Source organism: Lepidothrix coronata, unplaced genomic scaffold (genome assembly GCF_001604755.1).
Source record: "Lepidothrix coronata isolate B3197 unplaced genomic scaffold, Lepidothrix_coronata-1.0 Scaffold165, whole genome shotgun sequence".
NCBI lineage: Eukaryota > Metazoa > Chordata > Aves > Passeriformes > Pipridae > Lepidothrix > Lepidothrix coronata.
The window spans coordinates 1,712,464-1,725,678 of NW_016690345.1; the positions used below are offsets into that span (position 1 = coordinate 1,712,464).

At 44.4% G+C, this 13,215-nt stretch overlaps 1 protein-coding gene across 8 annotated transcripts in view; it reads left to right on the forward strand.

The window, feature by feature from the left end:
- CPS1 (carbamoyl-phosphate synthase 1) overlaps window positions 1-13,215 on the forward strand; it is a 326,177-nt gene that overhangs the window by 308,525 nt on the left and 4,437 nt on the right. For all 8 annotated transcript variants that reach the window (XR_001877123.1, XR_001877125.1, XR_001877126.1 and 5 more), the window contains 2 exons: window positions 11,067-11,147; window positions 12,589-12,827. The gene's annotated coding sequence lies outside the window, so the exon portion shown is untranslated. The remainder of the gene's footprint in view (window positions 1-11,066; window positions 11,148-12,588; window positions 12,828-13,215) is intronic.

Genomic DNA, 13,215 nt, shown 5'->3' on the forward strand with positions numbered 1-13,215 from the left:
GCACATGGTTATACAACAAAATGACTTAAGACCATTATCACAACATGATTTTCATGTTAGCAAACATAATAAAGCAATGGAAAATTACTTGCATTAATCAGGCATCCATAAATGGACTCAAATAGTATATTTCACTCTCAATTGGAGTGAATAATTAATCAGCTTATTAAATCTGACCATTTCATACAATGTGCCAGTAGTTTTCCAGTGCATGTTTTTACTGTCCGTATATCTCCATTAGATTGATGGATTTGGGGGGTTCAAAATGGTAGTAGTCAAGGAAATGCCATGTGTAAATATATAAAGCTGGATGTACAGTGTTGGGGCACCACTCTCAGATCGCTAACACCAAAATGGGGTGGTGTTACATATTTAAATAATAGCTGCTCTCCATCTCACAGATGATTTCTTAACAACCAGGGAGAAAGAAAAAAAACAAACTCAGAGGATATCACAGCACTCGGTGTTTCAGTCTTGCTTTGTTGGGGCAGTAAAATCTACCCAGAGCTGAATACCCTGCAGATGCCCTCTTTCCATCTCCCCACCCCTTCATCCATGCCTCCTCTCACTGTACCTGCTCTGATCTGCACTGGCATGCTGTCTGCATCCACATGGGGATTTTTTAAAGGTTTGGTGTTTGCTTTCCTTCCTTGATGTCAATCACTGATTCTCTTTGGCAAGGGACATTTCCCTTGATAGCACAGTAAAGTCTATATTTGGGTGCAGAATCCTACCTGGCTGCAAAACTTCCAAAGATATTCAATTATAAAGAAATTACAATTGTGCATAAAATCAATGTTAGACTGCTTTGGATGTCTTAAGCAAAGTCTTCTGGAAAGTGGAATATTACTGAAGGCCAAAACTGAGAGCCTGTGCTCTGGTTTGCTTTGCATGGTCACCTTGTCCTGTGCTACACAGAGCTGAAGTCACTGTGTCCCCACACCTTTGAATCTTGGTGCAGGATTCCAGGGTGCTGTTTCAGTGCCCTATGGCAGGCAGTCCGGAGCTGGCATCGCACCCTGGCCAGGCTGGTGCCAGGAAATGGGCAACTGCAGGGCTGGCAATGGGAGATGGATTCGCCACACCTCCAATGTGAGCAGATCGCATTTGTGGAAATCAGAGGGCAGTCAGTCTGAATGTGTGATGAGGAAGCTGAATTGCTCTTTGCTCTGCAGACGGGATAGGTGTGCATAAATCCAAATACAGATGCTCTCTGGATTTATTTGGCTACTTCTTTCACTCTAAGGGAATGTACCAACAACTTGTCATGAACTGGGGAGCACAGGTTTCAGTGCGTGCTGTGATAGTCCCAGTTCTGCTCCCCTTTAGAGAACTGCACAAGTGAAACTCCTGCTGACTTCTTTAGGAGGAAAGGGAGGAAGCTGGCATCAGACAATTTGCAGGGTTGCTTAGCAGTAATTTAAAAGAATTAACATGAAAAGCCCCAAGGGGCTGAAGCAACCAGCCAGGAAGCATTTGTGTGTAAAGCTGGGTGTGTGTAAAGCAGGGATGGTAACTGTTGCCTTTTCCCTTCAAATTTCTGAGATGTCCCTATGATCCTTAAAGGCCATCAGTTCAGTTTCTGACTAAGGAAGAAGAACTGAGAGCAAAATAACAGATTTTCAGTAACAGATCAATTTTTCAGGCAGACAGATATGCGAGTACAGATAAGTATAAAAAATTACTACATCTATCAGTATATAAAAGTAAACATATGAAATATATACCTTCAGCAAGTCAATAAAATTAGTGTTAGTGCTGTTACTCTGTACTGGAAATATTTTCTGAGTCTGTCTTAGAACGGTGGCAGGTTAGAACCCATCTTACTAGACTTAATCCATCCATCCATTTAACAGAGGAAAAAACACATTTTTTTTCTCTATTAAATGCATTTCTCTATAAAAAGCATTTTTTTTCTCTTTTAAATTGCTGCCAAACTTGATCCCAGCCTGGATCGGCACAGAGCACTGAAACCTGGTGAGTGCCTATGAAGACACAGTGGTTTTTTGAAAGGAACAGGGGAACACAATTATAATTTTTTACTCATTGACAGTGTTGCTTGTTATTTACAAAACTAAAGCAGTTTCTCTAGCATTTCCTCATGTCACTGTTCAGGTCAGCCTGGGCTCAGCACAGTGTGGGTAAGGGACATGGCCAAACATGGGAAGAACGGCCAAAGCTTTGGATTTGGCAGAGCTTCCTACTGCTTGCCTTTCTTGAGTAGTGCTCTGACTTCAGCTTTTGTCCAAGCTGTATAATTAGCACCACTGGCAGCATTATTCTCCTCAGATACACTCAGCCAAATAACACTGTTGTGCAGCTCTGGGCTGGCAAGCTGCATGCAGGGGGTGTTGTTTGGAGGCTGGAACTGTGTCATGCCTCTTGCCAGTCCTCTCCCAAGAAGAATTAGCCTAATTCTTGGATCAGTTTTTCTGGGAAGGCACAGGAATGCTGATCCACCACAGTTTCTCTTCTAGCTTCTTCAGGTCTGTTTACAGTAATGAAGCTGGTGATGATGACAGCTCTAGCACCCTGTCCTGTAATGCTGGCTAGTGCTAGGATTGGGGTTCACAAACCCCAACATTTTGTTTGCATCATTAAATTAATCTTGAGGATGGTCCCTGGCTTTTGTTGCTTATGCAACACTGCAATTTGTCTTTCCTACTTGAAGTGTCAAATGTTTGGCAAAGCTGCTAAATGTTCATCAGTTAGTGATGAATTAGTTAGTGATAAGAAATTGATGTTCAGGGTAATATCCGAAGCAAATAGGTAGGGTCAAATATTTTACCCATCTCCATCCTTCTGTTGACTTAACTGGGGTTAAGAAAATTTACCAGCTACATACCTCAAAAGGGTACTTATTTCTGGATGCATTAGCAGCAAGATTAGATCCTATAAGAGTTATTTAGCTGTGAGCACGCTGTATGTTTAGTGCCCATTCCCTGTATGTGCAGGCAGCTGTCCCTCTTGCTCACTCCTTCAGCGCTCAGCCTGCCCTCAGGTTTGGACCCAGCAGGCAATCCAGCATTAGTTTGTGTGCTTTTCTCTTTCAAGACACGATTGCATGTGCCTTCTCTTCCTGCCCCAAACAAGAGATCAGGAGCTTCTTAATCAAGTGTTTCGTTGTTATAATTTTGAAAACTGCTGTTGGTAGTGCCACAACACTTTCTGACGTGGTTTTATATGACACCATTTGCAAAGGGAAGACAGTGATGTGATACTAGCTTTTACTTTTCTACATCATCCCACCCAAGGAAGATATTCCTTTTGAAACTCAAGGAAAATGTGAATTACTACAGCTGTAGAGCACAAAACCTAAGCCATTTAAGAAGGCCAAAATAACTCAGGACTGAGGAGGAGGAGGAAGGTGCAACCCATCTTTCCTCCACCAGACTGTCTGTCTTCTACAACCATAGAAAGGTGGACCAGGGGAATGGGGGTGTGGAAAAATGTATCTCATCCCAGTTACACCCCAGTTGTCTCTGACTTGCAGCAGTGTGCCACTGTGTGTGTTCAAGGGGGAAAAAGCAAACCTACATTTTCAGAGTTTTTTCCCAATGTTTGCCTGTAGCAGGGCTCTGATGTAGTAATGCCTGGAAAAGGAGATTGCTGTTTATTTTCATTCGTGACCTAAGGCTTAAACAGTCAGAAGACTTGTACATTTGTCCAGCATGTAATGTACACCTTGGTACCCCCAGTGACCAGTTGATGCCACATTGGCTTTAATACAGGATTGCCATCTTTTAACATTTCTCTAAGGTTCGTGGTCACATGAAACAGTGATGGGGGATCACAGGAAAGCTTGATTTCCAAGAACTGCAACAACATATTATTGGAGAGCTCTAGAGGTAAACTTGGTAATGATCAAGACTGTGAGTTTGCAGTTTGATCCTTTACCCACTGAGATGTTTAAGTGTTTCCAGCAGGGAGAAGCAGTGACTGGGTACACAGTCATGTCCTAAAGATTCATGAACAAACTAATCAGCAGATCCGGAGGAGTATAAATAATGCTGGACAGATATAAATAATATCTAGACAGATACTTACCTTCAATCCCCCCAAAGTGGAGAGGACTGACTGTGTGAAAGTCCATCCAAAAGACCTTTATTTTTTTTTTTTTTACTATTTATTACAACAAAACTGAAAGCAGATCACATTGTGTCTGAAATGGGAAGCACAACACAGTCAGTATTACATTTTCTTTCTGGATGCAAGGAAGTGACCTTCATAGCTCACTTGAGGCTTTGTCTCGAGAGTTATATGGGCCATTCCCTTGTTAGTGGTAATAAACTGCATTACATTCCACTTCACACTGATGGGGTTTTTATACGCAATGCCAGGGAACTTAAAAAAAAGAAGGAAAGAATAAAAGTCAGTGAGTTTCAAAATGTGCTTTACTAAAAAGGGAAAGAACTCATATCAACTCTCAGATGATATGTGTTATATTAACAAGCCATTATGTTTTAAGCACTATTTGTAAGTGTTGTGCACATACAGTTTGAGATTTTATTATAGCATACATGAGGGTACCAGAGATTCAGAATGCAGAATGGACTGGGATGAAAACCAGGGAGATTGGTTCCTCTGCTACTGAGCACCACCAAAGAGCTTCACCTTGGCCATCTGGGTTGAGGGCAGGTACCAGCATCTCAAGCCCTCCCAGATTTTTGGCCCTATTTTTAGACAACCCTACCTGAATAACAAGACTGGGACAGCATGCAAATGTAAGCTGAAAACACTCTTGATGCTGATGCTGTGCCTTTAAATAACTCTCAGAACCCCCCTTATCTTCCCTCTGCACTTTTGGCCTCCCGACAAGTCTGCAATTAGCACAGATTTTTCACATCCATGGCTAGATTGGAAATTTGGAAGCACTTAATGAAAAAGGTCAGTCACCTTGACCAGGCTGAAGTTGCAGTTAGAGGACATTCGCTCCCTCCCAAGGCCCGTAGCGCGCAGATCCATGAATATTAATGCAGAAATGGTAATGGTTGCTAGGCTAGGACCCTGCATCCAGCCTGCAGTCAGCTTGACTACAGCCCCGAGGGTTTTCTTGTGTTTGGAGGGCGTTTCCTTCTGGAATTCCTAAGGCAGGGTTTGCACACCATCTCTGGGTCTAGAGTTGGATTAGTATACGAGTCCAAGTCCAGATTAACTAGAAATCCAGGTTAATACCCCCCCTTGTGATCTGAGCTGAAGACTAGGTTCAAGCCATGTATTTCTTTCATGGTAGGTCCAGGACCTCACCCACCACACCTTTGTTGGTGGTGCCAAAACCTGTGTTTCCAGGAGGTTTTGCCTTTGGGATCTGTTTCAATAGAAAACAAGGCAGGGCTTTGGTTTGGGGTGAGGACCAGGGCCTCAAAGGTCACTGTCTGCTTTGGTTTTATATTCCTGGAACACGAAAGTATAGGAAACACCCCACCTGCAATCCTGTGGGCTTTGGGGTGAGTTACAAAATTAACATGAACACAATTACAGCTTCTGGATACAGGAGGGGGTTGCCTCTGTATCTGCTCCCATGGCATCTTCTAGGATGACTCCTGTTTTATATTTGTGGGCTGGAGGATGACAGCAGAGGTCAGATGAGGCTGCCTCCAAAAGCTTACTGGGAAGTGATTAAAGGAGTCCTGTGGAAATGGGAAAAGATATGTGAATCATAATATGATTTCCTGTCTCTCCCTGTAGTTTGTGAGTTTAATGCAGGTTTCTATAAGACTGGACTATTGTCCAGTGCAAAATGCATTTCTGTTTACCTCTTTTAATCTCTCAGACTGTGATTAAATTATGGCAAAAGTAAAATAAGAAATGCACAGCAAATCCTCCAACCATTAAGTTAGGAGAACTCAGATTCTTTCATTTCTGTATCTCTTAGATGCAGTTAATGCATAATGGGAGAACAAAAAAGTCCCTGGTAATAATTACACAGTTTGAACAGAAGCTTATGGTAGCAGTAAGGATTCTTACAGTAATGTGCAAAACATCATGTCCTAAACTCATAAAAAACCCATGTGTCTTTAAACATTTATTTTTACTGTGTGTGTTTAATACAAAAAGAGATTATAGCACACTGCTCTTCACATTAATTGTTTGGCAAATGTCATACTGTAAAAGCAAATCCCTCTCTTGCACTTAGAGCACCCTGTCATGCGGCCAAGAGGCCCCTGCAAGATGCTTACAAGAGCACCCTCCCTGTAGAACAGTTTGTGAGCATTTCATAAACAGTTTCATGAACAGTTTGGGAGCATTTCCACATGGAGCACCACTCAGAGATAAGTGAGTTATTTTATTCCTACCTCTTTACACCAGGAGAACTGAAGTACAGAAAAAGCCCAGATCCTCTGTGGTGCTCACATGCACAAATTCCCCCTTGTCTAAGTTCATCCCACCAGACTTCCACAATGTGACTGACTGGAAGGTTGTGCTGGAGGTTTAGTTACCCTTAAAAATCAGTTCTCAACCAGACCACTTTGTTGCATCCCCTTCCGTCTCCCCAGAGCCAAAAAGCTGGCTTGCCCACCAAGGGCAGATCTGGGTCTCAAGCAATGCATGGCCAGATTTCTGAAAGACATCAGTGCCAATTATTTGAACATCTGGCATCATTTGGTTCTGGTGTTTGGTTTTGTTTTTAAATAAACTGGGCCCTAGCACAGGAAACGTGTTCATTGGCATTGGAAGAACAGGTGTGATGAGCTATTCCTCCCAAGGAGTAAAGCAGAGCAGAGTAAGACAGCTTAGCACAGCCAGAGCTATCAGAACAGAACCAGCACCTCTATGATAAGCTAGATGGACAAGGCAGGAACAGCTGAGTCTTCTTCATGTGAGTGCCCATGAAGGTGCCAGTGGTGAGGCTGCAGTGCTATGGTCAGATTACCACTAGGCAAAGAAATTCAGGACCTTCAGACTTGTTGCATGTGTGACAGTGCCAGGCTGCTGGTGCTCTTTGCTGTTGTTTACTGGTTTTCATTTATAAAAAAACAGCAAATAGAGCTATTGGCATCTCAGGAGATGCCTGGTTCAAGATCAGGTTGTGAGAATAAGGAATCTGCTCTATATCACAATGACTGTCACCTGCACTCTCTGCTCCACTAACCAGATTTATTGTAGGGCTGCATCAAACAAATGGAGTCATAAGTTGCACTGTCCCCAGGGCAACTGGATGGATTAAAATAGCCAAGACAATGATGACTGCTGCCAAAGGGTGTTGATATTGGGCTGCTGGATCTCTGGTCTCTGGAAAATCCCATGAAAGTGTCTTTTCACAGGGAGGCTCCAGTTACCATTCTCAGCAGCAGAGGGGAATTGACTCCTGTTTCCTCTGCCTTTTCTATCGAAGGGGCAGCCAGGCTCTGTAGTAAAGCATGCTGACTCTCCACACTTTTGAGAATGAAAAACTTCCTATCTTCAAATTTAGCTTTCACCTGCCTCTCTCCACCACTCTAAAATTCAGCGAAATAAAATGTAGATTTAAATGGGCAGCAAAGTACTGTGGACCCTATGCAGCTCCTGCTGAAATCAGCAGTGGCAAAATTCCTTGTCATTTAAATGACATGGGAGAAGGCATATGGTTATAAGTTTTGTATGTGCATTGGTATAATATTCTTTGTGTGTGTCCATGCACATGTATTTTATGTTGCATAGGCTTATACAGGTATAAGTACACTAAGGAGAGATGAGCACCTATTTATAGGCAGGCAGCAAATCCACACGTGTGTACATGTATATGTATGTCTGTGTGTGCTGCTAACGTGTGTTTAAATTGGCATCAGGCCAGGACTGGATGTGTTTGTAAAGTGTGTACATAAAAGCTTGTCTGCTCTCCCATTGCAGAAGCTTGAACCAGATGTGAGCTGTGGTGGAGGCCTTTGTTTTACAAGACCTTCTCTCTTGGTGGATATTTGTGTAGGATATCGATGCAATGGAAAATCTAAATTGATAATGGATCATTATCTGCTGGGCTTCAAGGAGAAACTCTGTCAGGTACAAGCTCCTTGTATGAGGCCATAGGAAGGGACCTCCCGGGTGTATGCACAGGGAGAAAGTCACAACAACCAAAATCAGCACTAGAGGGGCCCTGCCTCTAGCCAGGTAGAGGCATGGGATAACCGTGTCTGTTCGACTGTGTGGATCTGATGGCTGGGCATATCAGAGCCATGAGAATACAGGCCTTGGCTGACACAGGTGCACACTGCACTCTGATGCCATCAGGGTATGTGGTGGCCGAGCCTTATTTCTATTTCTAGGGTGATAGGGCGTTCTCAAAACTGATGGTGTTAGAAGCTGAAGTGAGCTTAAAGTGGCAGAGACACCCCATGTATTCTGGGTATTGATACAAAGATCCAAAAGGACATTGATAGGCTTTTGGGGTATCTGCTATAGAGACAGAAGGGATTAAACAGCTGAGTGTGTTTTCTGGCCTCTCAGAGGACCCTTCTGCTGTGGGACTGCTAAGAGTTGGGGAACAGCAGGTGCTGATTGCCACCACAATAGTGCACTGTCAACAATACCACACAAACTGAGACTCCTTAATCCCCATCCATAAGATGATCCATGAGCTGGGAAGCCGAGGAGTAGTCAGCAAGACTCACTCACCCTTCAACAGCCCCATTTGGCCTGTGCATAAGCCCAGTGGAGAATGGAGATAGTGGCTTGAATGAAGTTACCCCATCGCTGAGTGCTGCTGTGCCAGACATGCTGAAGCTTCAGTATAAACTGGAGCCTAAGGCAGCCAAGTGGTGCCACCATCAACATTGCTAATGCATTCTCCATTCCTTTGGCAGCAGAGTGCAGACCACAGTTTACTTTGACTTGGATAGGCATGCAGTATACCTGGAACCGACTGCCCCAGGGTTGGAAACACATTCCCACCATCTGCCACGGACTGTCATTAGAGGTCCTACCTCCTGAATATATTGTCATTAAACCGAGACAACAGGGGAGGAGAAGTCAAGGAGAGTAACAATAGATGGTCTTATCATAGCAGTGGCCAGCCCAGCCTTGTGCTGACAGCCTGGCAGATGATCCCCTGCCAGAAAATATGACAAAGGAGATGGGTTTTGGCAATGCTGTCCTCAGACACTCAGCTCTCACAGAGGAACTGTGATCCTGGGGAAGGCCAGGAGCAGGCTTTCTGCCTGGGGGAGAATCAGGGGTTATGCATGGGCCGTGGCACTCAGAGAATGACTCAAAATCAGAGCAGTGCATCTGTTCATACCCAGAAGAAATCCATCCTTTGCATCTATGTGAGCTGTACTTAATCGGTCGCGCAGCTGCGGCCACCCAGGTCTGCCTGCTCATACACATAGATTGTACAGCCCCATTTCCAGCAACCTCCTTCTCACTTGACGTGCATCTTCCCTTTCCTCAGCCCCATCCTCCCTTGTTTGCGTATTTCTGCCTCCAAAGAAAACACTATGGGAAAGATACGTTTCTTTTCAGCATCATGCTGACCCCCTTTTCTCTTCCTCCCAAGCCCTGAAATTAATTAAATGATGTCACGCTTGATTTTATCTGTTTTGGAAGCAATTCATAACCCTTTTGCTAGTTCTATTAGTCCAAGTGATCAGCACATTAATTCATTTGTGAGACTAAGCTCAAGGGTAATTACAGTGAGGAAGCTTAATGCCTAAACGTATTAATGTCTGTAATCAGAACTATTTTCTCAGTGCGGAACAATTGTTAGACAATTACACTTGGATATGATTGCTCTGGTAGGCAACAGGCGCTGTGTCAAGAGGGGAATGGCAGAAGCTTTTTTTGCAAGTAGTGTATTATCAGCAAATTTGACTCTTTGCAGTCTCTCTTGGGGATTCTGTGCAGCTTGCCCCTTCTTCAGGTTTTGCGTTATTAAATAAGTTGTAAAGTCATCCCTCTCTTTTTTTCAGGCTGGGTTATGTGGGGCACAGAGGAAAATAGACTCCTCTGTTGGTTTTTTTTCTGTGGGACCACAGGAGCATAGCAAGGGCCACAAGGCCTTTCTGAGCAAGGTCATTTCCTCTTTTCTCTTCTCTTCTGACTGAGCTGTTGGTGCCCTTCTCTAACAAGAAAGCTTCAAGCTTTATGTCAGGTGTCCTAAATGCATCTATCTCCTCCAGGCCTAGCTCTTGAAGGAAGTTAGAAAATTACAGCTAAATGTACAAAGTTTAACTTCTAATAAAAAAGAGTGTCAGGAAATACCCTGTCTGTGCCATCACCCTGCAACAGCCTGTGTGATACCCAGCGCTGATGTCTGTGGATAACAGCATCGTGTGGGATGAGCAGGCATGCTGCAGACTGCATGGATGCCATGTTCCAGCAGGATTTTGGGGAAAGATGTAACTCTGGCTCATGCCTGCACAGGGGGGGCTGTGGTGGGCAGCAGTGTTGCTTGGCCATACAGTATGTTTCCATTGTGCAGCAGGAAAAGCAAGGAGGCACAGTGAGGGGTGAGGGATCAGGACTGCAGCAATGAGCATGATGGCACTGCAGAAGCAATCATGCCCACAGCCTGAACCAAGGGAAGATGGGTCAGCCCAGGACCTCCAAGCTAGTGCTGGTGGTTCAGGGCAATTCAGTCTTTTGGACTAATGGCCCCTGTCCATCTTACCCTTCCTCCAGCCGGCGTGTGGCATTTGCAGGCAGGGTATATTCAGTCTCTGAAACCACTAAAAGTGAGGATGAATTTGCTGTAGTCCCTGTGAACTGGATGGTGTGTCTGGGCAGAGGGATGGCCAGGAACCCCACAGAGTCATTTCTCTTCCTCCCTGGGCAGCCACAGTGACTTCCACCGTTGCCAAGTGAGTCCAAACACTTTGGCTTTTCAGCTGGGGAGAGATTTTATTCCAGCTCGACCTGGAGGTCCTCCAGCACACAAGGCACTGTACGTTGCAGAAATTCTCTTTTGGGGTAATGTCCCATACACTGCTGCTCTTGAAAAATGCATTTCTTGGTATTTGAAGAAAAGCCTCTGGCTGTGCTGGATTGGCAGCATGCTCAGAGGCCTCTGTGTTAGTCCTTAGCAGCAGTCCCAGCCTCCTGCCACAAATGAGGCAGGGCCAGAAATGAGTTTACTATGATGTGTTTTGCAGGCACGATGAAGGTTGTGCCAGTGACAACGAGAAGAGCTGTCTGCTTGGGTGGTTTCAGAGGCTATCTACACCCCAAGAAAGGTAAGATAAATCTAAAGTTTCTGTTGTCATTAGTGGTATAGGTAAAGAACAAATGCTTCTTTTCTTTAAGAGAGCAATCGTTTCTGGTCTCCAGCTGGATTTGCAAAGGGGCTGTGGCAGTGACCACCTCCTCTCTATACATCTGATGTGGCAGGACTGATATTAGTACCTCCCTGCTTTCTCCAAAATCTAGGATACAACAAAACCCTGCTGGCGTGCCCTGGTGAAGTCTAAGCCCTCTAAACAGGCAGTCAGGGCATGGTGATGGTTGGGTTTGCTGTCTGTCATCCCAATGCAGTATTCCAGAGTCTTGCTGCAGGTTTGCCATGGAGTGTCGCACAGCAAGTGAATTTTGGCAGAATGATATGAAAACCAAGAAGATATCTCTGCTGTTCAGTGAGTTAAAAAAAGTACTGAAATTCAGGGCAATCTCTTCCCATGTCTTCTCACCCAGCTTTCAGGTCTGACAATAAGTAATGTAAGCACAATAGGGTGTGTTGTGGTTTAACCCCAACTCAGCAGCACACAGTGGGATGGGGAATAGTAAAACTGAGGAAACATCGGGCTTCTGATTTTTCCCTCTGCTGTCCAAGTTGCAAGGAGCAGCAGGAGACATAGCCCGTCTGTTGTGTTATGGATGTCACTCCTCTAGACTAATCCCAAGTTACTGTAGATACCATTTGAAACTATTGAACAATAGCTTCTAAAATATCCACCTACTCCTCCTCTTTTTGTCTTTATTAAAAGCTATAGAATAATTCTAATGTGACAGGAAACATGCTGCATTTTTTCTCCACTCTATTTGACTGAAGTGAAGCTGCTTCCCTGCACAAAGGTACTCACCTCTGAATAGTTTGCTATTCTGAGTCCTGTTAAATTTGGAGTCAAACTTATTTTAACTGCTGCAGTCTCAGAGTCACCTGGTAGTTCTTCCATGCCACTAAAGCTCAATGGGGTTTTGTCCCACGTACCAACAGAGACACAGAACAGTATGTTGATTCCAACAAAATACAAATGTAATCAGTTGAATGAATTAGGAGATTAATATCTCCATCCTCCTTCCTGTGTTTGGTGGTGGGATGCTTTGAGCAGTGTCCTTCTCCATCACACTTCTAGCCAGGGGTGGTGGGATAACAGATGTAATAAGAAAAAAATTTAAATTCCTCAGGAGACTCTAGACCTGGAGACCATATCCCAGAAAACATGCTGAACCATGCTATGCCCTTATAGCTGCCTCTATTGATTTCCATTGCAAATGCACAGCTTTAGTCCACCTGCAAACTTCTTTGTAAATTTGTTTGACAGCAAAACCCACCAGAAGAAGGAAACTCCTTGCTCACAGATTTTGGTTGCTCTGCCACTGGTTATGGCTTACAGAACCAAAGAAAACAGCGGGAACAGTAAAGTTACTGAGACTGAATTATTTTTCCATGTCACACAGCCACGAGGAGGACTCCACTGGCATCAGTACAGGAACACCCCTGGGCGTTCCTGGAAAGCACAGGGCTGTGTGAAGAGGAGCAGCAGCAAACCTGAGGTCTCTTCCAGCCAAAATGATCCACCTCTCTGTCTCTGGTGTGCTCAGCCCTGCGCTCACCAAAGCTGCCTTAATCCGTCTGTCCACATACGTTCCATGCGACACTTTGAAGTGTCTGCTGGGCCTGTGCCCCATTCCCTGAGGTCAGTGAGCAAATGTGGGTGTGTTGGTACAGGCAAGCCAGGGCTTGCCAGGGTTGGCTCATGGTTCTGCTGCCCTTGAGGACTTGGGGGCCAGCTCAGGCCATGGTAACTGTGCTGTGGACCAGCACAGGAAAATTACTCAGCTCTTACTCCAACTTCCATGCACGATCATTTTCTCCCCTGAGGTTGTAGATACATTCAATCAAAATGAGCACATTTTACTCTTCTCTGTAAAAAATACAAATGCAGTGCAAACATGCTGCTTGATATTTCTGCATAATCTGGTAATCCTGCACAGAGCAGATAAAGTGACAGAAAAAGAAAGTTCTTGCCTCATTTCTCTCTTCTGGCCAAGACAATACATCTAATGGTAGGACATGCAATCTGT